Below are 10565 nucleotides of genomic sequence, written 5' to 3'. Positions count from 1 at the left end.
CCTTCTCTTTTTTTCTGGTAACAGTCTTGCAATACTTTCTTGTTTTGTGTGAAGGCCCTTCTTTTTTGCTTAAAATATGTTTAGATTTTCGCTTTTTTTTTGGTGTTCCATTTACCACATTTTCTTTGTCTTATTTTTCATAAAACAATATTTGTTTGTACACTTTTTCGCGAAACTCAGTAATAGATATACGGGAATTATTAATAATTTTGTAAAAATTGTGCGAATTTACCACAATTGAATTGAAGTACCAAACAGTACTTCAATTTCAACTTTGCGGTACCACTTTATACTCTTTTTCAAAGCTGAATTATAGGATGCCATTTGATGAGAAAGGTCTATGAAACTCTTTCCTTTATTGTACTCCAGAACAGCAGTTGGCTTATACTTTGTTTGGCCTCTGACTTTTGCTTCTTTTATTGAATCGGTATGTCTTGTCGACAAAAGACATCCCTTTTGTTACGCCATTTCGTAACACAAACTCCTCTTACATTTTCTCTTCCTACAATTTCTCCACATTTTAGCTTTTTGTATGTAACTTTTTTTGGATTACCGTGTCGATTTCATAGAAGTGTACCCAAAAGGTGTGTTTGTCTATCTAACAATTTATTTGTTAAACCTGTATAATAATTGTCGGTAACTACTGTCCTTTCTGCGTCCAAAACTTGCTCAGACAGAGTCATTACAATATTTTTAGGAATACTAGCTTCTGCGTATTGTTCTTTTCAGCAATAAATCTTCATATTACATATAATCACCGTCAGAGCACAGTTTGAATACTTTTATTCCATATTTGTGGGTTATAAGCGGTAATTATTGCTTAAATATGAGGCGTTCTTAAAATAAAATAAGCGATTCATCTACGCAGAATGTTGTGCGAGAACCTGGTGGACACATTATATTATCTGTAAAATGCCAAACCTACATCAATACCCGATTTCGACTCATCACCTTTGGTACAAAGCTACTTAAGTGTATTTCGACTACAGGAATGACGTAATAGCATATTTACCAATCTCATGTATACTCTGAGACCTTAAAACTTGTACATTTCAGTTGTCATAGTCTGAGTCCACTGATATAATCTGGCACCTTCTGGCACATCCTCGCATAAAGGTTTGATTGGTGAACCATGGTCTCGATAATATCGTTATCTATAAATGTAGAAAAATAATCAAATGGGGTTTCAGTGACCAAAGCTGCTGCAAATTCTGGTCGTATTCCTTCCGACTCATGATATGTAGGAAAAAAATTTTGATGAGTTCCTTGCAGAATGCTCCAACCTGCCTGCCTGTAAAATTCATTTTCTGATATCTCAGAAGCTGAATCGCTTAGTTCTTTCAAATTTGAACCAATGCTATTTGTGTCTTCTATTATTTCTACATAATCAGGATCATTTTTAACAGAGTAGTTGGGATCCTCTATCGAATCAGACGAAAATGTCTTGTCGTCTGTTTCTTTATCGGTAAAATCTAATAAGAAATAAAGCACTTACATAAAGTTAAATGGTAGTTTTACGTTCTGAGTTGTATTTTAAAATCTAAACTGTATTCAAATTAGTTTTCTAGTGGCCGGTTTCGGCAACGATGAATGATAGTTTATTCGATGAATAAAGTTATTCGACCAATAAAACTGACACATCTACGTTTCACTAACGTCCAATACTTACTTTATCTATGTATCAAATAAATATTTACTCTTCAAATAAATTGACAAGTTAATCTCTCTTTAAACGTCTATAACAAAGAAAATTGGTCAATTTACCTTTACATTATCAAAATTATATTGAAACAATAAAAATATCTTCTTCTTAGAGTCCCATATCCCTACGGAACGTCGGCGACTACCATGCTTATAATATTTTTATACTGATCAAATAAAAATATAATCAACTTAAATTTTATTCGAAAAATAACTAAGGTAGGTGTAGGTAATATGGCCATGTACGGTAATATGGCCATCTAACAAATTTCGTACTATTTTTATGTTTAAACGATAGAAATCTTGGTACTAAGATAGTAATACAAAAGTGTCGAAACTGTTAAACAGATGGTCCACATTCACTATAACGTCAGCACAGTACGTCATTGTTGTGAAAAGTCGCCGTTGTAGAAGCTGGTTTTTAGTTCCATAATTTTTCAAAAAATCATACCTAATTCGTTTTAATAGGTAATTTTTTATTATAATAATATTATACTTGCATGTTTCGTAGACCTTAACACTTAAGTACTTACAACATCTTAAATCAATGGCGTAAACACTAACTAACCGCTGACAAACGGGTTTAACATTTTAATGGATCTTTTTTTTTTGGTAAATATTTTAAAGCAAAAAAATATTGGTAGATATTTTAATTACGATGACTTACTGAAAGTATTAGCTATCTAAAAAAATTGTAATTGATATAATTTATGTGTATTTATTAAAATAAATATATGCTTTATAGACTTCGAAAAAGCATTTGATAGAGTAAGACACGACCTACTATTAGAACGTTTGCAAGAAGTCGGTTTAGATGGAAAAGACATCAATATCTTAAAAAACTTGTACTGGAACCAAAACGCCAGAGTTAGGATCGAAGGTTCCACATCCGCAGAAGTAGAAATTAGGAGGGGAGTTAGACAAGGATGTGTTCTGTCGCCTCTGCTGTTTAATCTTTACTCCGAGTTTCTATTTAAAGAAGCATTGGAGGATTCCAAGGATGGAGTCAAGGTGAATGGCGTAAATATCAACAGTATCAGATACGCCGATGATACAGTGTTAATTGCGGATTCCGACGTAGGTCTACAACGACTCATCGACAAGACCAACTCGACCTGTGAGCAATTTGGTATGAAAATAAACATTAAAAAAACCAAAGTGATGTCAATCCGAAAAAATCAAAACGTACCTCAACCTTGCACAATAAATGGGCACATTTTAGAACAGGTCAATAGATTTAAGTACCTGGGATGTTGGATCGATAGCAGCCTAAATCCTGATCTAGAAATAAGATCGAGAATAGAACAGGCCAGAAAATCTTTCGAAAAAATAAAAAAACTGCTTTGTGATTCTCGAATAAAACTCGAAATTCGACTACGTTTATCAAAATGCTACGTCTGGTCGACTCTTCTATATGCAGTTGAAACGTGGACTCTAAAAACATCAACCGTAAATAAATTGGAGGCCTTTGAAATGTGGATCTACCGGAGAATGCTTAAAATTTCATGGACATCGCATACCTCAAACGAAGAAGTGCTGCATAGAATAGGCAAGGAAAGAGAACTTTTTAACACAGTAAAAGTTAGAAAAACATCATACCTAGGCCACATACTGAGAAATAATAAGTACCAATATGCCCAACTTATAGTGAAAGGAAAAATCGAGGGAAAGAGAGGCCTAGGAAGGAAAAGACTATCGTGGCTCAGAAACATCCGACAATGGACAGGGCTAAATTTTGAACAGCTAATAAGAACAGCTGAAGATAGAGAAGATTTTAAAATTGTAGTAGCCAACCTCCATTGAGGAGAGGGCACTTTAAGAAGAAGATTAAAATAAAAAACATTATAACAAGAATGAATCGATTTTTTGTGTACATTTTTACGCCTAAAAAAGAGTGTGATAAAAATGAAACAAATTAAAGAATCTTGATAAAAATTTATAATCGGGATAAGCAAAGAGTAAAAAACATTAAAATAATAATATTTTTAAAAAACGTTAACACAAAAAAAACTAACAGTCACTAAAGTTGGCAGAGTGTAGCGCACTCAAAACAAACCTTTTTCGCATATTCCAAGCAACTGTTTTTGACAATGAAAGCATACATAAGATGTTAGTTCTTATTTTCTTTTTATAGCGACAGTAAGAACAGTCCTTTATTTTTTCTCATTTTTCCACTCTTAGTTCTGGACGCCGTTGAGGTTCATCTATACCCAGTATCTCGCATATGCTTAACTTTAGTTTCCAGGTAGAGGAACTTTCTAGTCTTCTGTTTAGCTTCTTCTTCTTCTTCTCGTAGCACTACAACCCGGGGTGGGTTTTGGCTAACTGCACAACTTGTTTCCATCTTAAACGGTCGTCCATAATAGTTGGGTCAGTGGGCAATCCCATTGTTCTTAGATTTGACCATATATTGTCTCTCCATTGCATTCGTGGACGTCCTAAGGGCCTTTTTCCTGTGGGGGATTCCTCCCATATTAACTTGGCAAGGCGGTTATTAGGGAGTCTATGGACATGGCCAGCCCATCTTAGACGTTATTATTTAATCTCTTGGACTATATCGCTCGCTCTATACATCTGCTTGACCTCAGCATTTGTTCTCATGCGGTATTGGTTGCTATTAATGTCGCTTCTATTTAGCTGAGGTTGGATAAGTTGAGATGCCAGTTTTTCAATAAAATTGGGCCTTTCTAAATAAGTATTATTTTTAAAATACTCATAAATAATATATATATATATATATATATATATATATATATATATATATATATATATATATATATATATATATATAGATCTAGCGGTTAATGAGAGCTCCGTACTAAAACGGTATTATACTAACTCCAGGCGAATATACACCGTGTATATTATTATCTGGGTAGCGCTTTATGTGGACTCCGACCAACACGTCGGATTAAGTGGACTCTGTAATAGGTTAAAACACTTTTGGGATCCGTATACATTTCTTTGCGTACCCAACTAAACTCCTCCGATGTTGCCAATAATTTGATTAGTCGTAGATTTTTAAATTTTACAGCAGGTACGTTTTGGAACTTCAAATTTATTTAAATACCAATCAATTTAGTCATCGAGAAATTTCACAAATACGTACTTGGTTAATGTAGTTAAATATTTTAATAATTATAATTTATATTACTTGCTTTAATTATAGATAAACTGAAATTAGTGTCTATTATAAACTTTGAATAGGCAAGTGTCCATTTTTATGTACTAGAATTTTTTTTAATACATTGGCACTGAAATATTTATTATATTATAAATGTACTTTCCGATGTTTCGATTGCTATAGTGTATGACTTACAATATTTGTTTCATCAAGCAGTAAAATTTAAATTATAATAATTTATAAATCAATCTTAAAATTATAATTTTTTACTGTCTAATTTAAATATTTCGATTTTTTAATGTAGGGAATTCAATATACTACTATACTTTAGATACACATAAACACATAGATATAATATTTCGGTGTCTTATGGTATAATTTTAGCCAACATATCTATTACAATTACATATAATATGTTCGGCCTTATCGTTTTAAATACTTTGTCGCTTGTGCAAGCTATCATTGTTTTCAATGTTAAATCATTGTTTTTTGTATCTTGCGTTGTCAGGCATATAATTTTTAATTAGAAGTACATGTATGTATAATATTGGTTTAACTATAGTACACTTGGTTTAAATATAGTACACTTACATTCTTCTTGCTTATTTATTTTTATTCGTAATACTTATAAAGTATGTAATAACGTACCCGTTGTTGCAAAAATCAACAACGGGTACGAAAGATATCAGGTATTAGGGGTAGTATTTGTCAATCAAAATGCCGCTTACGACATATTAAATTAGAGAAAATTTCTCCAAAAATTCTATGACGTCCCTTAGATAAAAACATCACTTGTTTTATTCACAATCTAGATTGAATTGCTCTCTTCTGTTGATTCGCTTGTATTTGTTTTCATTTTGTTGATTTTAAGTAAAACATTTTTCGTGTTCTCTTCACTTTGTTGAAGATGTCGCAGACGGGAGAGAGTTTCTTATGAGATCAATATCATTACCATATGCTAGAAGTGCTTGGTACTTTGGGCCATTAATGGATTGCATTTTTAAAAGGGCGATTTCTATTTTAGTAAGCTGTTCTTTAATTTTTTGAATATTTGAATTGAGAATCTGTATATTATTCGACTGTTTTATAACAGTGTTTCTTGTGTTATAGAATATAGTGCTGTTTATATAGTGCTGTTTAATAATAATAAAGTTCAAGCAACAATTCATATATGCAATAACTTGGTACTGATATCTCTGCTCCCCCATACCAGGTAGCAGTCCCGAAAACATTAAAACTGCTACACTCATGCTTCCTATTATCCAACGATTAGCCAGTCCAGGACTTATTACCAGGACCCTTATTATGGTACTAATATTGCTGCTCTCCCTTATGAGTGAATAAAATATGCAAGGAAGGTTTTGGCAATTTAATAGGATTTTGTATGTTAGAATATTATTACTCCGAGAAAGTGAAAAATATCTATTTGTTATACGGATTTAATCTATAGATGAAATATTAGAATGCTATTAGCAGCAAATAATATGGCAGATAATATGCTGGAATTAGCAGTAGCATGTACTAACAGTGGCCATACCTAGTCCACTGTTAGTACATGCTTTTAGAAAAGAGAAAGACAACTTATCCAATTTAAAAGCAGACAAAATCAATTCCAAATATGGATCGTAAGCCAATCCCTTATGTAAAGACTCTAAAGTAATAATTAGTGTAACTGTAAGTGAAATATAACTAGATATACAAGTAAAATATGAAATAAAACCAAAATATTGAGGAGAGTCACAAAAACAATTAATTGACGTTAACAAGCGACAAAGTAGTTCAATTTAGAACAGAAATAAAAAAAGAATGTGTTGGAATATGGAAAAGGTCATAATGAAATTTGGAGAAATGTGTCAAAAATTATTAAAGAGGGTGTAACTAAAATACTTGAAAAAATCTCAGAAAATTGACTTAAAAATTGGTAAATATAGATAGTCAGACGATGTTTAAGACAATATAAAAGACAAGAGAAGGAGGGACAAGAAAAAATATCAGAATAAGAAAGTATCAAATAGATAAAGAGGAGGCAAATGTGCGGTAGCACAATATAAGGTAGCAGCGCATGAAAAGCTGTACAATGAACTGAGTACTAAGAAAAAAACATATACAAAATTGTTAAAAGTGTAAAAAAAAAATTGTAAAAAAAGATTTTAATCAGATTAAATGTATACGAGATAAATACATTAAACTATTTATGCAAGGAAAGGATCTAAAAAATAGCTACAAGGAGTTCTTTAACGACCAATTAAACTAAGAGTTTGAGAAAGCATCTATAGAGGCAACAGAGACAGTAATAGCAATGGTGCCGAAAATGACGACCGCGGAAGTAATTCAAGAGCTACATAAGATGAAAAAAGAAAAGGCATAGGTCCTGATGGCATCCCTGGATATATATGATCAGCATTAGGAAAATCAGGAACAGTTGGCTAACAGGACTATTTAATAGAATTTTGAAAGTAAGGCGAATACCGGATGAATGGAGAAGTAGCATTTTAGTACCTGTATACAAAAACAAAGTAGATGTTAAACTCTGTACAAACTATAGAGCCCTAAAACTACTCTGTCACACCATGAAACTGTGGGAGAGAATAATTGATAGTAGGATAGAGGAAGAAACAGAAATATTAGGAAATCAGTTTAAATTCATGCAAGGCATCTCAACAACGGATGCAATTTTTATCATAAGGCAAGTAATGGAAAACTAATGTTAGAACAAGTGAGGGTAAGACTGATAAATTTCATTTGAGAATAGTATTGCATCAGGGGTCAGTGCTAATCCCTTATCTCTTCTAATTAGTGTTGAAAAAATTAACGAAAACATGTTAAGGAGATATCCCTTGGTGCCTTATGTATGCTAACGATGTGGTGTTAGTAAGAGATAAGGAGAGATAATTGAATTAATGATTGAGACAATGGAGATGGGCGCTTGAGCAAAAAGGTCTAAAAATAAGGTAAACAAAAACAGAGTATCTAAAGTGTGCATTTAAAAATCAACATTAGATATTGATATTGGATACCCTATACTATTTAATCAACGGAAATACTAAGATCACACGGGGAGAATAATATGGGTTATTTCTGGTTTCGTCAAAATTTACGCTGAAATTACTAACAAGAGAGTGCTCTCACTTCCACATGTTGAAATTGATATATAGTACCAACAGATGCTAGTCATATACCATCAGCACTAATAAAATGGAAACTATCAAATTAATGTCAATTTCATTTAATCAAACGTACTAACCTTAAAAATGATCATTTAAGATAACACCAAGTTATTAACCAGATATTAACCTCAAAAATATTGACAATAAATTAAAAATAGCTTAAGCGTTATAAAAGTAATAGAGCAGCAAAGCTCACAGCATGAGAATAGTGCCTCGTACTTTTATAAAGAAATTTGTTGACAGACAAATATTATTTTTTTATATACTAGGTTCTAAGAAAAGTGTACTCAAAACGAATAAATATTATCTAACAAGTGTTTTATTCCAGTTTCATATGAAAGCACCAGATCTTAGATATTATAAATTTCGTCATAGGTGCAAATTATAAATGAAAACCAAATGATAGAGCATATAGTGAAATATAAATATCTTAGCCCTCTATTGCCCGACTTTTTTGTAAACTTGTTTGTTTATAAAATGTTTTAATTTGTATATGTGCTCAAATATCCATTTACAACAACTAGTAATTTTTTTAGATTTTTTAAATTTCGTTTGGGGAGAGTTTTGGGAGTGTTTAGCAAAAACTAACGAATTAAGTTATATACTTATTTATTATGTCATTCAAAAAAATAAATATTTGTAGTTAGTTGTAAAACATAAAGCAACTTTACATTTATCGCACATTACTTTAGAAGTATTACAGCATCCTGGTTTTTTGCATCTTTCCTTTTTTTCAGAAATTACTGGCCAGTGGAAGGTTTGGTCAAGCCTAACTTCCTTTGGTAGTACAATAGCAGTAGATCCTCTCCTCTGTTATTTTACAATTTCGTTCTCAATTTCAGTGAGCCTGGGACGTCCTTTGTTTTTGATCTGATCATTGCTTGCTAACAGTACGCTACATAAGTGGGACTTAAACTGTAACAAAGGTAACTGGTTTTTCTTTTTAATTTCAAAGTAATCGCAATCACGACGATGCAACAACTAGCTGTTAACAACAGCTAAATCCAGAAGGTGAAAAAATATTTTTAGATACCACTTTTTAGATCTTATGTCTGTTCGGTAAAGAGCAATTAGTGAATCCATAAGATCGACACCTCCAATAAATTTATTATAAAATTGTACTGAATTTGGACAGCATACAATAATTCTTGATTTTTGTTTCTTATCCCACCTCTTGACTAACGAAGTAGGCTTAGAACCAACAAATGTACTAAGCAAATGAACCGGTTTATTATCGTACCACTTTAACGCTGTTTGTCTTATGCCATCTACTGTAGCGTGCTTTTCTTCTACAGTACCTCTGCCCTGTTTCTTCATATTCTTGTCATTAGAAAAATGGCAATAAGGCAATCTGTTTGGAAGAACAGTTCCCAAACATTGCAGTCCACGTTTTTCCATTTCAATCTGCAACTGAATGCCATTGAACCAGTTGTCAAAATATACTTTATAGTATTTGTTTGGTTTAATTATCTCACACAATCTTATTACTACATTACCGCTGGTGTCTACATTAGGTAAATGAAGGGGATCTTTAACAGTTCCTGTATATAATTCCCAGTTATAAACAATACCATTGCTATCACACAAAACAAATGCCTTGTATTACCATTTTTTGGGTTTGTTCTTCATATATTGTTTTAAAGAATGTGCCTCTTTGAATGGTATCATTTGTTCATCAATACACAATTTTTCACTCATTGGAATACTTTGAAAATTTTAAAATAGACCGTTGATGAATGGTCTAATTTTGTATAACTTATCATTATTGTTGACCATATTTTCGTTATTATTGAAATGCGTTTTAGTTTTTATTTCTTCCCAGCGATTCCTAGATATAGTATCGACTATTTGAGCAATACGTGTTTCCTTCTGCCAAAATGATCTTGTCCTTGGCAAGCCATATATTGACATCAGTAGAACAGATCCAATAAATTGGTTTAATTCTGCTAGTGTCATATTCAATGGTTTATTTATATTCTTTTGCAGTGCATACAAATTACTTTGTTCTACTATGTTTTCCAGCATATTGGTAGATATCATCTTTTTAAAATAATGTAGAGGGGATTCCGGTTCTAATAATTTGCATGTTGGTAAATTACCTTTCCATTCTGGAATTGGAAATACTGTTCGAGAACCACTCTTCCACTGAATGTTTTTTACGATCATTTTTGACCTTTTGAGCACATTTTGTTCAGTGTGTTTTTCAGTTTTATCGGTATCGCCCTCATCTTCATCTTAGTCTAAATCTAAATTGGTATCCTGGTCTAAATTTGCTTCGTACAAATCGTCTTCATTTTCCATTTTATTTGATTCTGAATCGATTAATATCTGGCTACCTGGAAAATTTATTATTACTTTCTTATTATCACTATCAAAGTCAGAGTCTTTGGATTCCTCGGATATTTACTGCTTTTCCCGTAGAACGTTTTTGTATCCATCTTAAAGAAATAATTTAAAATAATATGGTAAAGTGTGGATTCAAAGCAACATACCTGTTTTTTATCACAGTACTGAAACAACACAATAAAATAAACAAATGTCAACGGTAATCAATATCTAAATGCTGATATAAT

This window comes from Diabrotica undecimpunctata, chromosome 2, assembly GCF_040954645.1.
Source record: "Diabrotica undecimpunctata isolate CICGRU chromosome 2, icDiaUnde3, whole genome shotgun sequence".
NCBI lineage: Eukaryota > Metazoa > Arthropoda > Insecta > Coleoptera > Chrysomelidae > Diabrotica > Diabrotica undecimpunctata.
Note: the sequence above shows the minus strand (reverse complement) of the source record.